At 38.4% G+C, this 24069-nt stretch overlaps 1 protein-coding gene across 1 annotated transcript in view; it reads right to left on the bottom strand.

The window, feature by feature from the left end:
* Positions 1 to 24069, bottom strand: part of LOC132937501 (uncharacterized) — a 582052-nt gene that overhangs the window by 495425 nt on the left and 62558 nt on the right. The window lies entirely within an intron of this gene.

The following is a 24069-nucleotide window of genomic DNA, read 5'->3' as shown; positions in this document are numbered from 1 at the left end:
AAAATATGGTCTTAGAGTATATTATTAAAAACATCCAACAACTTGAATTTGAATAAAATATTAACTATCGAAGAAAAACGGTGGTGGGCATATTTGATGAATCACCCTATAGATATGGCTACATTTTTACAGGAAAAACAAAAGGTTATAGTTCTCTTAATAAAAGAAAAAATTGGCAAATTTTTGGATAGAATGTTCGGTTATAAAGGTCCAAACCATTTATTGTTCCACAAATGGCGCTGTCGCATCCGAATGTAATTAATTACTTGATTAGTTTTTTTTTTTAATCGTCAAATATTAAATGAATATATATATATATATAAATATAAATTATTGAATCATACAACTTTGAATACTCGGAAAAAGAACGTTTGTGTTAAAAATATATTTGCGTACAATAGAGGAAAAGAAATCAATCAATAAAAATGGTGACTTAAAAAATTCATGAATAATAAAAAAAATAAATAAATATTTTTAGGCATAATAATTACTCTCTGCAGAGTTGTATAAAAGAGGGATAAAAAATATAAAATACAATTTCAATGGCTCCAGCTTTCAATTGCACTTTAACTTGTATTTACTTGCATTTATTTTTCAACCATGCGGATACGTGTTTATACAATATAATATGTTATATACTGCAATATAATATTTAACGGTATAAGCACTTCCATAAAACCTTAAATCGAGACGGAAAAACTTATAATATATTGCTAAGCATAATTTGATCGATACATAGAAGTCCGCCGCGGCCGGACTCCATAATAATAAGAACACACAATATAAGTATAATACGACCCGATCAAAATATAAGTATCTGATCGGACCAAAATATATAAGTTATGTGACCTGACCAATATTATGTAGGTACCTATATACACTATTTTATGTGAAAATAATAATATAAAAGTTCTTAATAAGGCTGGTCATAGATAGAAAAGTGGTCGTCGTCGGGGGTCCTGTGTGTAAGAAGTTATATGGAATAAACAATATCTTGATCCTTTAACGTGTATGTTTGTTGAAGAAGAAATCATAAAATTTATAAACAAATATGAAACTATTAATAATATGTTAGAATTATCATCTAGCAATAAATTAAGAAAACTAATATTTTAATATTAATGTACAATTTATTTAATTAATGTTACCTAGTATATAGTATTAATATGTTCATTGATTTTTTTTTTCTTTGAAATGTTGGGTTTATTATTTTCTATTTTATGTATAGAAATTGTGAAACAAACATGTACAGTATGCAGCATTGTTAAATATAATTGTTTTTTCTTATAATTTACTATTGTAACAAATAATTAATAAAGAACCTAATAAATTATTTTTGTAATTAAAAATATATGTGCTAATGTTTTTATTGGGCATCGGGGCCCGATCTTGAGACAAACGGAAAGTGTGCAGAGTACCTACGAGTATTGCTGTGTTGGGGTCTCCGGCAAACGAGTTTTTGGTCGAATGTGCTACCGAAACTAAGCAAAACGCAACGTTATAATATATTGTGCGAGATAAGTGTCAGGTGACATTATATCGTGTGCGTATGCGTTCGGTGTCGCCGCGGTGTGTATTATTGTAATATGAATAAATCGTCGTTGCTTTCGGTGACAATATCCGGTCCGACCGTCGGATTCGTTGATTAATATTTCCAGGAAAAGGGTCGTGGTCGTTGTGTCACGGCGTCGGCGATGGCGGTGGTCAATAATAATAGACCCCTAGCTGCGGTACAGTGGCGTTCGAGTGCGGCGGCGGTGGAGGGACCTGACAGCAGACTGCCGGAGAAAGAGCATTAAAGGTTTATATTCGGACTTCCGCGCCCGCCGTATTGTTGTCGGATCGCGTTATCTCGCGACAATATAACGTTATATGCATATACAAATATATTATATAGGTACCTACACCGCGAACGTTTCGAAACGTTTTGAAACGATTCCAAGCCAGATCGCCGCCCAGGGCTGTTGTGCCCAGTATACCCGCCCCGACCGGCGCAGAGGTCATATAATAAAGGCCTCTTGCATATACACTATATTATTATTATTGTTGTATATATAATATAGTACGGGCCTGGAGGAGGGACTTGGGTGATTCCCGTGGGAATGGAGCACAAAGTGGGAATACTACCTAGACGTTATGTACGTCTATATTATATGTCATGTATATTATGTACTGCAGTAAATGTAATCATGATTTTTGTTTATTTTTTTAGCGTTTAATTATCGCAGAAAAAGATTTTAAAAAAAAAAAAATATAAAAATATAATATACATCTGCAGTAGCTCACTGCGGCAGCAGCACAACCAACTATCCCGATACAGAACGATACCGAAAATGTAATTTTTTATGCACACATTAAAAAAAAAAACATTTTAGTTGTTTACAGTTTAAAAATGTTTTGTAACTCATATTTTTTTGCACTCGGACTTCTCCTTCGTGAAACTATCGACTTCATTATAAGTGGTGGTATTAATAATTAATAATATGCTATCAAATATTTTATTATATTTACGTTTTTCCACAAACACCGTAACAACATCAAGCCCGCAGGTAATTAATTTGAAATATAACGTTTGACCCTATACCAACGATATTGTGGTAGCGGAGAGGAGTGGTTATAGACGATCAACAAGAAAATATTTTATTTTCACATTTTAGCGTGCTACGAAGTTAGATTGTAAAATACGACCCAAGACATAAAAATGTTAACACGCTTCACAATGGTTCTTAAGCTGTAAAAAAAATTACAACGATCGTCTTCTCGGGTCTCAAAGTTCTCGGCTGCGCGGTGTAATCGGATAGGAGGTTTACGTTTCCAAAAATTGGTACCTACCCACTTAAAATCGTCAAAACGATATTTTTATTTATGGCACAGAACATTACGCTGGTACGTTTTATTCATCCACCATCACGGTGATAACGAATAATTATATGTTAATGAATGTGTACATATATTACAGTGCCAGCGGTGTAGATTACGTATGACTCCACGTTTTTCATAAATCCGTTATTGTACATTAAAGTTGTATAATATTTTATGTACAATATAATGTACATTTTGAAATGTGCTCTCTAAATATTAAAAAAAAAACCTCTCCTAGAGTATCCTCTATACTATACATGTATACTGTATATAGATAGTCGTTCTTGTTTTTTTTTTTTTTAAATTATACGCCCCCGTTTTTAATAATGACGTTAATGCAGTTTTTGTACCTGTAGAGAATATTTTCATGAAAAATAATGGCCACACTATGAATTTTAACGAAGTAATTTTCCAGCGAAAGCTATTCAAAGTTTTTAAATAGTCGAAACTTTAACGAGATATCACTAAATAATTATTTAACAAAAATGTTCAAATTGGCAGAAAAAAGAACATAATATCTCATACTATAATTAAGTCGAATGTAGAGGGCGTGCTGTCAATAAATTCGTTTTACACAAACACCAATTCATTCTCCTTCATGATCTATACTTTTAATATCACATTCTAAAATAGTATATTTTTCCAGACATTTCGATGCACAATATAAATAACGTCAGACATGAACCGATAGTTTATTATTTACAAGTGTTTGAGGTTTAGTGGATTGGTGCAGGTGCGCAATACTACAGTACAGTTTTGGCGGGTTGAAGAGTATATCTTGCCATTATGGCATACCGATCTGTACTCTAAACTTAAAATACTTATAAAATATAAATAATAAACTATTGGTTCAATATTCTTCGATATTTTTTTTTAAAAATGTTTTAATAAACATTCGGCTTTGAACCACAGAATTCAAAATATGTGTTACATGCCAAAACAAACAAATAGTAAAAAACCAAAAATATACACCTTTTCAAGTGAAAATATTTTAGTACATTTTCAGAATAAAAATCATAAATAGAACACCTTACCAATCTGAGAACGCATTTTACAATATTAGATAGCAAAAACGAAATAAAAATAATATCTAATAGCCAATACGTACATAACGTGTACCTGACGCGTACCTATTATACATAATATCGGATCGCAAGACGTATACAAGAGATGTGTTTCTAATAAAAATAATGAGATTATATCGTATTAGGCATTTAACGGTTCACGTCACCCTAAAAAAAACCTATTAAAAAGTTGACAAGTTAACGATTGAAATAGAATTGTCCGAATTCGTACTTGTTTGTTCGGTACGTAATATATCGTCTTAAACGACCGCGGAGCTAATTTACCGTCTACGTCCGTCTACTCGCTCGACCGATCTCTCCGGTGTGTGGAGGGCTATGATGATGTGTACGTACATTTTATTATGGCCAACGTTCGGAGCCCTTTTACCGGCCTGCGAAAAAAAAAGACGGTTTTCCGAGGGGAAACTCTCATCATTGTTGTAAAACAAACACGGCTGTTTCCGGGGCCTTGTTCGGGATCTTGAAAGCATATACCTACCGGCGACGAACTCGGAATTTCGCTTAAGTACCGGTGGGGCAAACAAGGGGTTTCGACCGTCAGAAACCGTAGGGATAGCGAAGGCCGGTGAAAATAATGGAGATTGAATCTCCGCGATCGTATTATATTTTCAGTGCCACATGACTTATAATAATTAAATAATATAACTATAACGGTAATAATTTTTATTCGTATATCGATCGAATTTCAGTAGTACAAATCGTCTTCGAATTACGTAATTTCTCACCGTAGACTATATTATTATGGAGTTATTATAATTAGGTACGTATTCCATGTACGTTATATAATATAATATTTATATTGTAAACATGATTCACATAATTGTAAAGAAGTAATGTTTTTGTTTATATAGAGTGACTCTCGAAACAATAAACATTAATTAACTCAAAAAGTATTAACGTTTTAAAAATATTTTTTTACATAGTTTAAAGCACCTACTACGTAGCTAATATTTTAACTAAAATAAAATTCAATTTTTAAAGAAAGAAAATTCTTATTGGTTTTATAATTTTTAAGTTTTTCACTCTCTTGAATGATACCATAACATGTCATTTCTATTTCATATCCTGAAGCTGATAATTTTTTGAAAATTTGTTAGGTATAAAAATCGAATTTTCAACGAGAAGTCATAATTAATATTGTTATAATGACTTATGATTACTTAACATTTTTATGAGCTTAGTGGGTGAGGAACTGTGGGGTGTGCATGCAAAATATTTACTTAAATCCATTCTAATCTACATATCTTAATTTCAAACACATATAAAGTAACAACCAATCATTAAAAAATATTTGGTTATTAATATGTATACATATAAATTCTCAAAAATATACTGCTTTGGAATACGACGTAAAAATTGTGTCATTTAAATAAATTTAAATAGTTAAAACAATTTCATATTATTGTTTTCAGAAATGTTGTTTTGTAACGACTTCAAATTAAGTGGACAAAATATTTTCCAAAACGTTAATAGTGTTTGAAATAATGAGTGTTCATTGTTAAAAGAATCACCTAATATAACGCTATGTATAAAATGGTACGCCTACAAGGAATTGCAGTGATTCGTGGAAAACTTACTCGAAAAAAATTATATTTTTGTTGCCAACCGATTAAAGTTTTACGCCGTTTTCTACTAAACAATTCATAATATGTGAACATCGGAACTTATATATTTTATAATATCCGCGAAAATCGATCTTCGGTGACGTCGTCTGACGAACTTTCAAATTTCATCGCATCACAAATGGTTTGGATTTTTATAGAACTTTTTTACCAACATTTTTTTATAATACCGCTCTCCACATATTATTATTTATTAAATTCAATACCATAAATCTCAACTTACAACAGCCCACAGGCCAATTTCGTCTTGTCAAGCTTTTGTAACTGGCCGACAAGCTGACAAATGTGTTTTGAGCTCCTTGATCTTAAAAAAATGTATCTTAGTTATTGTGAGGAAATCATTCGGGTCAGTAAAAATATAAAATCGAAAATCAATTTTATCCGTTGTACAATTTCAGTGAAACGAAATAATTAAACGATTCCACTTTCTTTCTCTCTGAAATCTCTACTCCTCCCCAAACAATTTTGTCTACCGTAAAACGAAAAAAGTTGGGTCTCCAGCAATATATCATAATAATATTATTATACTTATTCTGATGTGTATATTATTACAGTACTGGCCTAAAACCAGTAACCAGTGACCACTGAACGATATCACGAATAAACATGCGTCAACCATTCTTATTCGGAATTTCTCAAGTTATCAGATGAAACAATGAATTCTTTCAGAAAAAAACTATTAATTTAAAAATTAACAAACTTTATCATGACATTATTATTTAGCCAGAGTCACGGCTAACCATAATATTATCATAATCTTATTATGTTTATTTGCAGGTGTCGATATACTACTATTGTAATGCATATAAGATTATACATGTATAATGTATACCTACATCATGACATACTAGTGCAGCGTACGATTCGGATTATTCTAATAGTCATTGTGCAAGACAATATTACATTATTATGATTTACGACCGCGCTGTGTATTCATTATATTATTATTTCAGACTATTATTACCTAGTATTTTATAGACACGAGCAGACATGAGTGACTGCGGTTCTATTATCAAACTTCCATATTATTATAACGTGGTGGCATAGGCGATATAGGCGTCATCACAATGCACTCGTATCATTATTATTATTTTATGCGCTCGAATACTATACCCGACGAAGCACTTGAACGGCAACTGAAAATCAAAAATCCGTTACAGAAGCGAAATTATTAATTAACTATACTTTCTTCCTAGAAACTGTATTATGCTGCCGTGCGCCTATTATGTGCGTGCCCACACATAATATTATATTATAATAATATATTGTTTTACTCGTCTATGTTAATATAATACCCAATATATTATAATATATTACGATTAATTTAATGTATGTGCCTGGATGTGGTTTCGACGTATTAAAGTATAGTAATTTTATAAAATAATATAAACGAGTTCAAGCTTAGTAATATAGTTATATTATATTATTGCGGGTAGTGAGCCTTCAATAAAACAATAATATGCGATATAGGTGCAAGCGCGATATTTTATACTCTCATTCGCCAGTCCCGAACGTTTCGTCTAATATTCGTTATTTTGTTTTTCGGTTTTTAGAAATCGATAAAATATAATGTATAAAAAATGCCATTTTCAAAATGGAATTAAACCCGATACGTCCACAGTGCAATACTCGTAAAATTCAGAGTCGTAAAACCTCAATATTTACGTTTGAAGAATCTGATATAGGTACCCCGTATAGATTATATTAGTGTTAAAAAAAACAATATTCCATAATAATAAAAACAATATTTTTCAACGGCACAGTTCCCAACTTGTTAAGCCCAGCCATTGTATCGGAACCCCTTACATAATATTTATATAAGGAGTTTCTTTTTGGCCTTAACAATAGCCTTGGGGACCACGAAGTAGTTGCACCGAAATCTCAAAATGAAAAACCCGAAAAATAGCGTACAGAAACAATACTTGCGTGCCAGCCCACACCGCGGTTTTTCCACAAAACAAAACAAGGAAGCTCCAACAAAATACACGGAAATTCTGTCGAAATAAATGAATCAATAAGTACCTGCCTAACCCATACAATATAATACTTCACTTTGAATTTCTAATTTAACCCTTCATTTCGGGCACCATGTACCTATATATATATATATATATATGTGTACAGATATTCCACCATTATTAAAATAAAGGCCATATATACATCTACCTACCCTATAAACGTTTTTGTAATTCCACTTGCAACCAGCCCCCGACACTTAAGTTATTGCTCCACCATAGCTCCTGGCTATATATTTCTGTGAAAACCCTCGAGGTGAATAAATTCACGCCCTGGGATCTTATAATATTCTTTCCGATACTAATTACCATACGCACAAAATACCTTTGACATAATTATGTATACTACACCTGTACTATATTTATATACATAAAACGCCATCTAAATTACCTACTATTACGAGAAACAATCTATATGTATACACAATGTTTATAGGTGCTCATTTAATTTCTTATACTGTGAGGGAACCAATAAAAAAAAAAAAAAAAACAGTAATTAAAAATTTATCTCTTTAACTCAAGTTCTTTGTTAGTTTTACTTTGTCCGACATTTTGTATTAAACAAAAACAAAATAATAGTAATAAAAATAAAGAAAAAAATTAAAACCGTTGTTCTTCTAAGAACACAATTTGTTATCGTTGATGTGTTTTGGCTTTTAATTTTAAAAGTAAATTCTAAAACGTTAGACATCATTTTCCGGACGTTATAAAGTTTGAATTTTTAATTGAAATGGTATACCATCACTGAATACTTAATAAAAACACTATTTCTTCGGCCCGTGTAAAAGTCTCGATATTTATTATTAATGTTTATTATAGCCGTTAAAGGTTTTTGTTTACTGGACACACTAGTTTGCAGTAATAGCAAAATAAAGGGGTTGGCTGTCGGGAATTTACGATGTGGGCATCGTCGCCAGCCAGACCGAAAGACGATTTCGATCTAAATATTAAAAACGAAAAAAATAACCAAACACCCGGGCGAGTAGTCGCAGTGCCCCGAGGCTCATTTCAAAGTGAAAACACAAAATTATTAACAAACAAAAGTCTATCCTAACTTATCTGGTTTAGATAGATACCTTCGGTATCCTCCGTTAATATGTTGTGGACGTTCGCGTTTTCACTCCTTGCCGCTGGCTCTCAGACGGTGACAACGGATTTTCATTCATTTTCTTTAAATGCCTATGTATTTATTTTTTTTTATAGAAAACGTTAAAAAAACATATTTGGTGGGCGCACGCGATGCAGGCAATACAACATATTATATCGACAAGTTATTATTAATTGTCTGGCGGACTTGCGAACTGAATTTTAAATGAATATATTGTGATATCATACCTACGTAGGTGTATTCTGTATAATATAAACGTAATAGAGTTTAGTATAACATATTAATCGCTACCGCCGCCTAGTCCATGTGCGATCCACCGCGGGCTCGTAACAACCAGTGTTTGTATTTTATATTATAATATTTATATATGCTCGTGTGATGATTACCATCGTTAAATGTATATTATTATAGCGTTTACTACCGCGGTCACCACAGACTTGGCCGCGTAGTTCTTTCAAGCCTTAATGTTATTGTTGCCACCCACGCCACGACGTGAATCCAGTGGCATACTCGAAGCGGTACTATACAGTAAGTATACACGACGAGTGTGGGCACGTGATCAGTGAATGCGAAAAGTGTGATATTTGTTTGGAAATTGTTTTTTCAAGCATCTGCCTCTGCTGCTGTTCGTGAAAACCCGCGCAGGAGACGCGAAAACAATATGCGATTGTTCCCGGTGCAATGGCGCGCCACCGAAATTTCGCCCTCATATAACGTTTTCCGGGCGATCCTAAACGTTTGCCGGTCTGCTAATGGCAGCCATAACCGTCTGCGCCGGAAACTATAATTCAATTTTTAGACCTTTACCGGAAACGAGTTATACTCGAAATATTAAAAAACGATTTTTTAAACCTAAACGATTTGACCCCAGCCATTATTATATATTATAGTCGATAATCCAATATTATGGTGGCGTTGCCCGTGCAGCATTCGGGACGTTACGGAGCCCCGTTCCTGCTAAATTTTCGTCCCGGAGCAGTAGTAATAAAAAATAAAAATGGGGTGGGGTGAAAAGAAAAAAGGGAGAAGATAAAAAACAAAGGGACCGTAATAATAAAATATAATATATTAAACTGATATACGCAACCACCCGCCGACCGTGACCGCGACTGTGCTGTGGCCTTCTTGACGTTATTAGCCGTATTGATCATTATAATATATATTAGGACTGGCAGTATTTCAAATGCTGATATCGCAGTATCCGGTATTTGTGTACACTACCGGTATTAACGATGTTACCGATAACGTGGTATTAATGATAATTACAGAATCACGGTATACCGGTAGGTATTAACTGCAAAATAATAAATTGAAAATACCTGAAGCTGCTTTATTATAATATTGTATTAAAAACTTTTATAGCCGTTAGTATTATAAAAAAAAAACACAAACACCAATATTATTTTTCAGTAAATACTTTTTAGTTTTTTCACAAATAATTAATACGAACAAATTATCGAATTCGTGCTATGATCGACTCATTATTATAGAAGAATATTAAAGAAAAACTGAACGATAAAAATAATAATTTGACAACTTACATATTTTTGGGAAGGGGTAATATGAACAAAAATTTCATTTTCCCTCCTCCACAAACATGACTAAATTACGCACTAACACGTAGTGTGTTTTGATTGTTGGACTCGAGGTGCGAATAATTACATCATTACAATATTTTCTTGACAGAGGGGAGGAGCAAACTCCTTAAGTACATTTTACATAATATATAATTATACACACCCATTATTTTTATTTTTAGAAAATATAAATCATTAACCATTAAGCCAATGAAAATCAACAACCGTTTACTATTAGGAAATACCTACAATATATCCACTGTTATCAAACGCCAAAGTTTCCTTAAGCTACAAATCTTCAATCTCTATTGTAAGACGCAACGTAGGTCTTACCACGTTTTCTTAACAATATATCGATTGTGTATACAGCGATTGTTATCATTATTTAAATTGTTCATAATAATATGATAATATTATCAATTATAGCCAAAGGTACTTTACGATTTTCGATTTATAATATTGTATTATCCCAGTGAGAAATAAATCACCAATTGGTAACGATATTATTGGATTTTGACTAACTAAAAAAAGGTCATAGAGGTGACTGACCGCCTCAGGACACCACAGCAAAGGTTCTTAAATCGAAGGCGGTGCAGGTCGTACAAGATTAGGACGAGCATTTTTTTTAGTATCTTATAAATCAAATTCAACCCGATATCTCACAGTGGTCGTAATATCTAATAACGCGTGTTAAACCATAATAATAAAAAAAAAAAATAATAATAATACCGTCGTGACAGTTTGGGCCACCGCTGCCCCGAACGAACTTACACCGCGGAATAGGAGCTGCACATCGCGCGACACAGTGGTGGGTGGCGATGACACTGTGACGGGTCGGCTCCCCACCGTGCGAAATGGTATGGTAATAATAATAATAATGCGTACGAAATCGATACGCCTAAAATAATATTATGTAATGTTACACCGATGCATTTGGGGTAAAATGTCGTGTGAGGGATAAAATGCCGTCGTACGCGAGCTATATTATTGTAACGATATCACTGCGTACAAAAGTGGCGACGTCGACATTGGCACAAATCACCCAAAAATATTAGGGGGGTGGGGGCTTGAAAACCAAACAAATTTTAGAGGAAACAGAACCACGAGGGGCTTTGCCCCACACACTCTGCAACAGTATTTACCATACCATATCCGTCACGCATTTGTTCTTTGATAACAAAACAAAATAGGAAGGACCTATATAGATTTAAATCCTTCTTTTACAATCCCTGAGACCCTGATAACCCCCAGAGACGTCTTGAACGATCCTGGCCTAGAGATCTCCTAATTTAAACTGTCGGGTGGCACCACTGAGGAGTGCCTTCCCTTATCTGTCGGTCTCGCTATGTAAATAATACCTATCTTAAATCAAAATTACTTATTGTACAGATGTTGTATAGATTGTAATTAAATATACTTTTAATAGAAAAAAAAGATTTAAATCAATTATAACACATTATATGCAAAACGAATTATTTTTATTCATTACCTAAAAAGTAATAATTATTATACTAGAAATTGAATAAAAATGTTCCTACACTTGTTTTCAGCATCTTTATTTAAAATAGTTTCATTAGGTATTAATGACTATATAATTATATCTCGTTTGACATGGATAATTATTAATTAATAAGTCTGATAGTCAATCATGACCCATAGTTATGAATGACTAAGATTTTAGTTTTTAAGATATTCAAAGGATTCGGGATGCTTGCGTTCAAATTCTAAATGCTAACCTGACCCATGTAATTTGTACTAATGGACGTCAAACACACACGTATATAATAATATATATATAATACGCAGATGTACGTGCAAGATGATCAGTGGCAAATTTAAGGGGGTTGGGGGTCCAAGGATTCTGGACATCAACCCCCCCCCCTCCACCACAACAGAACCAAAAAAAAGAATATAGGATTACTACATTTTATGAAATATATGCCTGCAAGATATTATGCAGATAACAGCTGCAATACAATGATTATAGACAATAGACATACCCATTAGGTAAACAGTTACTATACGTCTCAGTTTTTAATATGCATAACGACTTTAATCTTGGGAGGGAAAATCGTCCCGGAATCAAACTCCAATTATTTATGTTAAAATTGCGTCTTTTACTCATCGTATTATTTTCTAATAGAAAAACAATAATATTGTTATGATGAGTTATAGAAAAGTCAAGTTGAAACAAAAATGTTTGTCTCGGTAAAATTAAATATGACAACCACACTAGTGTATACAGACACTTAACTTATAGTTAACCCATTTTGGAATTTTTTTCAATCCACCACTGATGATGATTATTATAGCGAGAATGTTGTGAATGAATGGTATGTGAATATTTTAAAACGAAAAAAAATATATATGGACGAGCCCCATTGACGTAACGTATAATTATCGTAATGATAATATAATATTATTATGTCTGCGCCTATTCGCTGCACTATAAAACGTAATAATAAACGACGTGTATAATATAATATTATAATAAACGCAAATGTGATATTTCATATATTTTACTCGCCGGCTATGTATGAATAGCGCTGATGCCAACACTAATAAATATCAATAATGTCAGTCGATGTATATTATTGCAAATTATAATTTATATTATAAAATATATTATAAAAGAAACGTCATAATAACGATAATACAATGTATACATACCCTTTTGAATTTATTATTTTTGTTCACATTATAAACTATTGCACAGGGTTTGGGTATATTAAACGGCAGCAATGTATACGCGAAACAAAAATAACCCCATTTATGAAAATTGTTCTTTACGATTTTTTATGCCACGTAATAATCACTTGTGGGGCAGAAAAAAAATGTGTTGTTTGTTTTCCACCGAGAAACGGCGAGCATAATATTAAATAATTAACATTTATTATCAATCGTTATCATAATCATTCCAAACTATATTAATATTTATTATTCTATATTCGCCGCGAGATTATTAAATCAGTTTTTATTCATTTTAATTTTTTGATTACGTCTTATTCGAAATCGTTAATGTTTCTTTATTATTTTTTTTTTTGCTTAGCTATTTCTGTATTCTTGGAACGACTCCAAATTATTATTACGCGAATGTACACAATAATAATATAGTCACCCTAATATTTAACTGTCGAATAAAGCTGGGCGTATAAAAGTGCGTGTGCTAAAAATTCCAGATGATCGCCCGACCCAGTGATATTTAGCTCGGGTTGACTTCAATGTGTCCGATTGGAATACCCATCGCACCATGGCGGTATTTTAGTTGTGAATAGTTTTGGATTTAATGAGCAAAAGTTAAACATAGTTTTTATTATTTATTTAAGTATTTACAAACAAAAACAAAATTTAAATATTAAAATTAATAGTAATAATAAAAGTATAATTTTGTTTTGTTTTTGTGTGTTTAAGCTAATAATAAAAATGTTTTGAGTATCATATCATGTGTATTTTTATTTTAAATTACGAAATCAGATAAAAAAAAGGCGGACGAAATTCACAATTTTTGATCAACCCACCTACATTGAGGATAGAGGCGTGTTGTGTTATTAAATTTAAAGTAATAATACATTATTTCTTCCAAAAATGTTCGGTGGTTGTTGGTAGTTTTTTCCTTATATTTTACATATTTAGAAAAACTGTTGAGAAATCCAAGTTGTTCAAACAGTACCTGTACGTACCACACAAATTCGACTTCCGACCTTTAAGGGCACAACGTGTGTAACATTTTAACCACTCGAAAAATCAACTAAAAAAAAATTGTGTTTGCATAAACATATGTTGAATAGTAGTTTAAGTATACTAGTTTTTGGATTTTTTTTATGTAGCGAGTTCATAAAAGAACTGATTTAATATGAGGAACTTCCAAAAAATTTCTTTTCGCAAGATCTGCAAAATAATTCTACACACGCCTCTGTGACGAGTTATAAAAAGTAACAAACGGTAATAACTGTAAATACGGTGTTATATAATATAGTCACGATATATTGAATTTCGGTCTGATCACATTATAATACTAATCTATGTAAAAATGTGATAATTTAAAAGTTTAATTTCCCATTAAATACATGGACGATATAATAACTTTATAATACCGAAATTTTATGTAAACAGTTTGATTTAACTAGAAGGTTAAAATAATAATATATATAATATGACCTACGCACTATATATTGGTGTGTATAAACAACATCAAACCGTTTACATTGTAGTCTGCGGACTACATGTGATGATAAGCAGAGGGCAGCAGTAAAAAAATTACATACAAATTTAAACGAGTGTAATACATTGCACGACGGAAGTGGCTCTGAATATTGTAATGAAAACAGACGGTTGTCGTTTAGGTTATACTTGAATAATTCGTTTATTTTCATCAACTAATATTTTAACAATATTTTTGATCCAATTTTTACAATATTTTCTTTTACTGATCAATATTAATACTCAAAGAGTTTACAAAAATACAAATGATTTATCTGGGAATACATTTAGTGGTGGGAATCATACATTGAACTCACGAGGTGGGTCTGTGGATTGGTATGAGGTATATGTCTGTGGGGCAGCCTCGTGGATGTCGTACTGCTCCGGTCGTGATGGTACAACGGGGTACAGTCGGGTGACGGCGGCGGCGACGGCTCGGCGTTCTCGGATAGACTTACGTAACGGGTTGGACGGCGGCGGCGATGGCTCGACGTTCTCAATAACGGTAGCGGCACAACTGGGTCCGGACGGCGGCGGCAACGGCTCGGCGTTCTCGGATAAACTTACGTAACGGGTTGGACGGCGGCGGCGACGGCTCGGCGTTCTCGGATAGACTTACGTAACGGGTTGGACGGCGGCGGCGATGGCTCGACGTTCTCAATAACGTTAACAGCACAATTGGGTCCGGACGGCGGCGGCAACGGCTCGGCGTTCTCGGATAAACTTGCGTAACGGGTTGGACGGCGGCGGCGATGGCTCGGCGTTCTCAATAACGGTAACAGCACAATTGGGTCCGGACGGCGGCGGCGACGGCTCGGCGTTCTCGGATAAACTTGCGTAACGGGTTGGACGGCGGCAGCGACGGCTCGGCGTTCTCAATAACGGTAGCGGCACAACTGGGTCGGACGGCGGCGGCAATGGCTCGGCGTTCTCGAATTCACACTTGCGTAACGGGTTGGACGGCGGCGGCAATGGCTCGACGTTCTCAATAACGGTAACAGCACAATTGGGTCCGGACGGCGGCGGCGACGGCTCGGCGTTCTCGGATAAACTTACGTAACGGGTTGGACGGCGGCGGCGATGGCTCGACGTTCTCAATAACGTTAACAGCACAATTGGGTCCGGACGGCGGCGGCAACGGCTCGGCGTTCTCGGATAAACTTGCGTAACGGGTTGGACGACGGCGGCAACGGCTCGGCGTTCTCGGATAGGCTTACGTAACGGGTTGGACGACGGCGGCGATGGCTCGACGTTCTCAATGACGGTATCGGCACAACTGGGTCCGGACGGCGGCGGCAACGGCTCGGCGTTCTCGGATGAACTTAGCGGCACAACTGGATCAGACGGCGGCGGCGATGGCTCGACGTCCTCAATAACGGTAGCGGTACAACTGGGTCCGGACGGCGGCGGCAACGGCTCGGCGTTCTCGGATAAACTTAGCGGCACAACTGGATCAGACGGCGGCGGCGATGGCTCGACGTCCTCAATAACGGTAGCGGTACAACTGGGTCCGGACGGCGGCGGCAACGGCTCGGCGTTCTCGGATAAACTTACGTAACGGGTTGGACGGCGGCGGCAATGGCTCGGCGTTCTCAACAACGATAGCGGACAGGGTAGCCAACTGGACGGATGAACGTCACTAGTTGGTGGGAACAGTCTGTGGCATCACCGTATCTGCCGGTCATTAAATACCGGCCGGCTTCTGCAGACTGGAGGCAAGGCGCTGTTCTATTGTTTGGCGGAAGTTCCCGTGTCTACCGGTCACAAAGTACCGGCCGGTTTACTAGCTCGCCGCACTCAGCGAAGGGGACGAAGGTTGCTGTTGCTGTGCTCGTTGGCCCATACTTATGTTAAGTCTGGCCGTAGCGATAGGGGTGGTGTTATGGTAGCGGTTTTGGTCTCTTTGGGTGGTCCGGTCGTACCTAAAACCACTTAAAATATCCTGGGAGATAGCTCTACTGGTCTGGATTCTGGATTACTTTCAACTTTGGTTTTAAGTTGAGGGGTTTTTATTTAATCAGTGATTTCCCGGAGGGCGGCAGGCGTCCGGAAATCGGGTACTGCATGGGCGCTATCTGTGGCTGTGCGGGGCGGTTGGGTTTGGGCGTTCGCCGATGTTTCGCCGACTCTGTAATCGCACGAGCGCGCGGTAGTCTTTGCAGGTGACGGTGGGGTAACGGGCCACGAGAGTGCGCCACCTAAATGGGCACTCCGTTTTATCCCGTTACATAGTCCCCTTTTTTAGTTTTACAGGAATAGTGAGATCCGAGTTATTCTGTAAAACTAAAAACTTCAGATGTGGCTTGTTTCTTCATTGCCGATGCTGTTGTTTTAACGCTTTTATCTGTCTCGTATTTTCTCTGTACATCTGTCTTTTGAGCTGGGTCTTGGACATTCCTTCAAACTCTTTCACAAACCTCCTTGCCGTGAATACGGTCTCCTTGAGTTTATTATAGGCTCCTTGATAAGTTTTTTTTTTTTTTTTTTGTGTTTTTTTTTTTTTTTTTTTTTTTTTTTTATATTTTTTTTTTTTTATTGTATAATTGTTAATGTTCAACTGGTACCCCAGCAGGCAGTCCCACTTCGTGGTACAGTTTGATATTTTTTAAGTTGTATGTGCGTTGGGTTCCACTCTGAGTACGTATGGTTACCGTATTGTTTTGGTGTACTTCGTGGATCTGATAGGGCCCATGGTACAATAAGAATAACTTATGCGTCTCGTGGTCCTCAGCTGACGATAGCCGGTGTTCCTTGACTAGTACTTTCATTCCGACTTCGTATTTCGGAAAAGTTTTGCCTTTGTCCTTTAATCTGTTTCGCAATTGTGCCTGTTTCTGAGTCTTCTTGATCACGATCTGAATGACATCCGGGACAGGTTGATCATCTTTGTATGGTGGGAAAGTGACGAGTTTGGTGATGGGCAGTTGGGTGTTTTGTCCAAACATCACATATTGAGGCGTGTAGCCGGTGGATGAGTGATTGGTGTGGTTAACCCAAAATCCAATATTGTTCAACCATCGCAACCAGTTGGTATGCTGTTTGTGACAATATGTTCGTAGTAACCTACCAATTTCTCGGTTCGTTCGCTCCACCGGGTTACTTTCAGGGTGGTATCCAGTGGTATGTACAATTTTGACTTTTAATCCTTCCATGATCCTACTCCACTTATGGCTTGTAAACTGCGTTCCATTGTCCGTGAGAATCTTCTGGAACAGTCCAACCGTTGGTATGTAATCCGTCACTATCCTCTTGACTATAGTGTCCGTTGTTGCGCGTTTTAGTGGATATAGCTTAACGTACTTAGAGAATAGGTCCAAAATGGCTAGGATGTATCGGCACCCTCCTTGTCCCCTGGGTAGTGGTCCCATCAGGTCTGCCGATACCATTTCGAGTGGCTTCTCTGGCAACAGACTCAGTGTCGGTCCCCTGGCTATCCGGTTGCTGATTTTGGTCCGCTGACAAAGATCACAGGTTTTGATGATCCTTTTGATCGTTTGATACATGTTTTTGAATTGGTGATTTTGTTGTAGCAGTTTGTATGTTTTATAAGTACCGCAATGTCCGTAGATCTGGTGCGTCTCGACGACAAGTGGTTGTACGAGTTCTTTCGGCACAATGACCTGATATTCCCCTTGGTGGGATTTGCGGAACAGCAATTGATTATGCTCGATTAAGTTGTGATCTGCTCGGCGATCTAGTCGCTGTCTCAGCTTGGTAATATATTCGTCGGCTTGTTGTACTGTGTGCAGTTCCTTGAATTTCTCCCTTAGTTCTGGACTGTAGTTTAATATGGCTAATTTGTTGATGACGATGGTCCGATCTTTTATCGACATTTCGTCCGTGGGTGATTGCGGGTAACGAGTCAATGTGTCAGCTCCGACATTTTCTCGACCTGGCACATGTGTTATCTCCAGCTGGTATTCCTGTAAGAATGTAGCCCACCTCACCAGTCTTGCATTTAACAGCTGACATGTGTTTAGGAATGTCAAAGCATGATGGTCTGTCAATACGTTGACTTTGTGTCCTAACAGATAGTGACGGAACTTTTTGCAAGTGAAGACTATCGCTAACAGCTCAAGTTCCGTTGTGTTGTAGTTCCTTTCAGCAGCATTAAGGGTTCGGCTGGCGAATCCTAGGGATTGGTGGTGTCCGTCTTCCTCTAGCTGGTACAACTCGGCTCCAACATGGGTGGTGGATGCGTCCGTATTGATATAGAATTCTTTGGTAAAGTCGGGAAATTGAATCATGATGTCTTCCAGAAACTTTGATTTAATATTTTCAAAAGCCTGTTGTTGTTGATTTCCCCACTTCCATTTTGCATCCTTTTTCGTCAATAAGCTTAACTGTTCGGTGTCTTGAGATAAATCCCTGATAAATTTACGGTAAAAGTTTATGAATCCTAAAAAAGATTGAACTTGTTTCTTCGTTTTCGGAGGTTGAAAATTTTGTATTGCTTGGACCTTATCCGGGTCCATAGTAATCCCTTTTTCGGATATTATATGTCCTAAAAAGACTATTTGGTTTTTTAGAAATTGTGATTTTTTCCTGTTGATGGTGATGTGATGTTGATTCAATTTTTTAAAGATACTTTCAAGGTGTTGCATGTGTTCCTCGAAGTTACGTGAAGTGATGTGGATGTCATCCACATAAATTGCTGCAAATTGGAGTATTTCTGGCCCTAATACCTGGTCGAGTATTTTCTGGAACTCTGCCACAGAATTGATTAAACCAAAGGGTAACACCTTAAACTGGTAATTCCTCCCTCGATGTAGAAAAGCTGTTATCTCCCTACACTCCTCTTTTAATGGACATTGCCAGTATCCGGCGGTGAGATCAATAGAACTGAGATACTTCATGCCGCGGAACTTCATCAGTGTCTCCTCCATGTTGGTGGGGCACTCCCGGTCTGGTATAATCATGGTGTTGATTTTCCGTGCATCAAGACAGAGCCGGATGTCACCATTTTTCTTCTCTGTGCAAACAATCGGTGATGACCATGGTGATGTAGATTTTTCAATAATTCCTAATTTGAGCATTCTCTGTATTTCTGCGTCCACTTTGGGTATCCTGGACACTGGTATGGGATACTGTTTTTGATGGATAGGGTCCCCTGCCTTCACTCGTATCTGGCACTGGAATGTTTTAATTTTCCCTGGTTTGTCTGAAAATATTTCATCATATTTGTCGAGTAATGATATAAATTGTTGTTTCTCATCACTGGTAAGATCTACTTGGTCTTCTTCTGGATTTTCGTTTATCTCTACATTGAGTAAGTGCTCCTGGGCGCTGATCACTCTTGGGTTTTGGTTGGCGAACGGTATTTTGTGTATGGTCTGGTCAATCTTGAATTGAATAACTTGTTCTTTGAATTTGATTTGAGCGTCATATTTTTTCAATATATCAGCTCCAATTATCCCTTTTTCATTGAGATTCTCCACCTGAATGAAATTGGTTTGGATATACTCGTTCCCTATTTTGCACTCACAGAAAATCTGCTTTGATACTTTGCATATCTTTTTTCCGACCGCGTTACTGATTTGGATCCCGGTCACTGGAAGCTGTGGGATTTTTGGATTTTTGTTAGTGATAATATCTACCACCTCCTTCGTCAGTACACTGATTGTCGCTCCAGTGTCGATGAGTAGGGTGACTTCCTCCCCTTCTATTGTACATTGAATATACGGACTAACTGATTGATTAGTGGTATTCAATGAGTTGATTGCATGTTGTTCATTGCCACTAGATCCTGCTTGCTCTTCACTATTCGTTGCCACCTGTTGGATTTTTTCCGTTTGTGGTGTGCTGTTTTGTTGGGTCTCTCCTCGCTTGTCATTGCTGCGGTATGGTTGGTTGTTCCAACGGTTATTGCGTGGGGGCATATTGCTCCAACCATTACTCCGCTGGTTGTTCCAACTGTTGTTGTTTTGAGTATGGCTGTTGTTGTTGGATTCGTTTTGGTTAGTTTTTTGATTATTTGCTCTGTTTTCCGTGGGTTGATCACTTTGCTCTTCCTCACCTAGTATCTTCATGGCTGTGAGTATCGTACATTCGGGTAGTGACACCAATATTGCTCTGAGGTATCCTGGGTAGTGTCTTGCTATGTGCTTTACAATTTCGTTCTCAGACAATCGTGGTACTTCTAAGTGTCGAAGTTTGGTTGCCCACGTGGCAAAATGTTCACGGTAGTTGGTGTTGTTTGGTATGTGCTTTGTACTCAGACATTGACTCCATACCTGGATTTGTATTTCCCTGGACCAAAATTCGTCAATAAACGCCTTCTTGAAATCATCATAATTGGTGAGTTGGAATCGGATGGTAGAAAACCAATTTGATGCGGTTCCTTTTAAACAATCACCCACAATAATTATTTTCTCACCGACGTATGATTGTTTTACTGCAAAATATTCTTCCAGTCGGTACAGAAAATCTATTGGGTGTCCATCGCGGTTGTTTCCATAGAATATCGGACGCGATATCTCAGTGTTGTGTATTTGTTCCTTTTTATTATTACAGTCATTATGTACTGGTTGTCTACTGCTATTCTCATATTTCAGTTTTATATCATGGAGTTGAGCTTCAATCAAATCGATTTTCCTTTCGTAGTTTTCCACAACTTCTCCGATTTTCCGGTTACTCTCGTCTTCTAGGTTGTTGCACTTTTCTTCTAACTTGTAAATTTTCTGCAACAGCTGGTCAGCTAAATATTGACCGTTTCTCTCCACTTCCGCTCTGAACGCGTTGAAAGCCTCTTCGGATATGTTTTTCTTCGGTGTCATTGTTAGAGATGTAGTTTTCTTCTTAATCGACACGAAGTAGTTTTTCTTCTAAATAACGATGTAGTTTTCTTCTCGTAGGTCGAAGTGGAATTTCTTCCTAATCGAGCACTGCAGTTGGGCGCCAATGTAATGAAAACAGACGGTTGTCGTTTAGGTTATACTTGAATAATTCGTTTATTTTCATCAACTAATATTTTAACAATATTTTTGATCCAATTTTTACAATATTTTCTTTTACTGATCAATATTAATACTCAAAGAGTTTACAAAAATACAAATGATTTATCTGGGAATACAATTTAGTGGTGGGAATCATACATTGAACTCACGAGGTGGGTCTGTGGATTGGTATGAGGTATATGTCTGTGGGGCAGCCTCGTGGATGTCGTACTGCTCCGGTCGTGATGGTACAACGGGGTACAGTCGGGTGACGGCGGCGGCGACGGCTCGGCGTTCTCGGATAGACTTACGTAACGGGTTGGACGGCGGCGGCGATGGCTCGACGTTCTCAATAACGGTAGCGGCACAACTGGGTCCGGACGGCGGCGGCAACGGCTCGGCGTTCTCGGATAAACTTACGTAACGGGTTGGACGGCGGCGGCGACGGCTCGGCGTTCTCGGATAGACTTACGTAACGGGTTGGACGGCGGCGGCGATGGCTCGACGTTCTCAATAACGTTAACAGCACAATTGGGTCCGGACGGCGGCGGCAACGGCTCGGCGTTCTCGGATAAACTTGCGTAACGGGTTGGACGGCGGCGGCGATGGCTCGGCGTTCTCAATAACGGTAACAGCACAATTGGGTCCGGACGGCGGCGGCGACGGCTCGGCGTTCTCGGATAAACTTGCGTAACGGGTTGGACGGCGGCAGCGACGGCTCGGCGTTCTCAATAACGGTAGCGGCACAACTGGGTCGGACGGCGGCGGCAATGGCTCGGCGTTCTCGAATTCACACTTGCGTAACGGGTTGGACGGCGGCGGCAATGGCTCGACGTTCTCAATAACGGTAACAGCACAATTGGGTCCGGACGGCGGCGGCGACGGCTCGGCGTTCTCGGATAAACTTACGTAACGGGTTGGACGGCGGCGGCGATGGCTCGACGTTCTCAATAACGTTAACAGCACAATTGGGTCCGGACGGCGGCGGCAACGGCTCGGCGTTCTCGGATAAACTTGCGTAACGGGTTGGACGACGGCGGCAACGGCTCGGCGTTCTCGGATAGGCTTACGTAACGGGTTGGACGACGGCGGCGATGGCTCGACGTTCTCAATGACGGTATCGGCACAACTGGGTCCGGACGGCGGCGGCAACGGCTCGGCGTTCTCGGATGAACTTAGCGGCACAACTGGATCAGACGGCGGCGGCGATGGCTCGACGTCCTCAATAACGGTAGCGGTACAACTGGGTCCGGACGGCGGCGGCAACGGCTCGGCGTTCTCGGATAAACTTAGCGGCACAACTGGATCAGACGGCGGCGGCGATGGCTCGACGTCCTCAATAACGGTAGCGGTACAACTGGGTCCGGACGGCGGCGGCAACGGCTCGGCGTTCTCGGATAAACTTACGTAACGGGTTGGACGGCGGCGGCAATGGCTCGGCGTTCTCAACAACGATAGCGGACAGGGTAGCCAACTGGACGGATGAACGTCACTAGTTGGTGGGAACAGTCTGTGGCATCACCGTATCTGCCGGTCATTAAATACCGGCCGGCTTCTGCAGACTGGAGGCAAGGCGCTGTTCTATTGTTTGGCGGAAGTTCCCGTGTCTACCGGTCACAAAGTACCGGCCGGTTTACTAGCTCGCCGCACTCAGCGAAGGGGACGAAGGTTGCTGTTGCTGTGCTCGTTGGCCCATACTTATGTTAAGTCTGGCCGTAGCGATAGGGGTGGTGTTATGGTAGCGGTTTTGGTCTCTTTGGGTGGTCCGGTCGTACCTAAAACCACTTAAAATATCCTGGGAGATAGCTCTACTGGTCTGGATTCTGGATTACTTTCAACTTTGGTTTTAAGTTGAGGGGTTTTTATTTAATCAGTGATTTCCCGGAGGGCGGCAGGCGTCCGGAAATCGGGTACTGCATGGGCGCTATCTGTGGCTGTGCGGGGCGGTTGGGTTTGGGCGTTCGCCGATGTTTCGCCGACTCTGTAATCGCACGAGCGCGCGGTAGTCTTTGCAGGTGACGGTGGGGTAACGGGCCACGAGAGTGCGCCACCTAAATGGGCACTCCGTTTTATCCCGTTACAATATTTTATGTTAATAAAAATAAATAATAATAATAATAATAATGACGGTCGAAAAAAAATGCATTAGCCTGAAAATTATGCGAATACCAATAGCACAATATTATTCACTTGCATATTTTGTTACCGATCACATTATAATGTTTCATTCTTATGAATACGTCATAAATAAAAAATAAAAACCGAAAACAAATAAATTAAAATAAAACCGTCGACGCATGTTTAGGGTGCGGTGCAGCGGCAATACGACACCCCGCGAGTGCAGCTCCAGCTGCAGGTATAACATAACGAGTGTGTACGAGAGGTACATCGAAATTCCATTTCGAAGTAAGGTTATTATTTAAAAGACAACGCTTCGGTAGGTATATATATACAACGTCGGGACCGCACGCTTCGGTTCGCTTTACATTGATGAATGTACGTTTTTAGACCCGGACGTCCGCGGTCACGGTTGACAACTTACTGGTGAACGGAAAAGAGCTAATTTGAAGTGTTTTCCCGAAAGAAACGGAATTCTCGCCGCTGTCGTAGACGGACGATGTGTGAGAAAGAGGGGGGGGAGAGAGATAGTGAGAAAAAAATAGAG

This window comes from Metopolophium dirhodum, chromosome 1, assembly GCF_019925205.1.
Source record: "Metopolophium dirhodum isolate CAU chromosome 1, ASM1992520v1, whole genome shotgun sequence".
Taxonomy (NCBI): Eukaryota; Metazoa; Arthropoda; class Insecta; order Hemiptera; family Aphididae; genus Metopolophium; species Metopolophium dirhodum.
The sequence above is the reverse complement of the archived record's forward strand: the minus strand, read 5'-3'. Positions and strand labels throughout refer to the sequence as shown.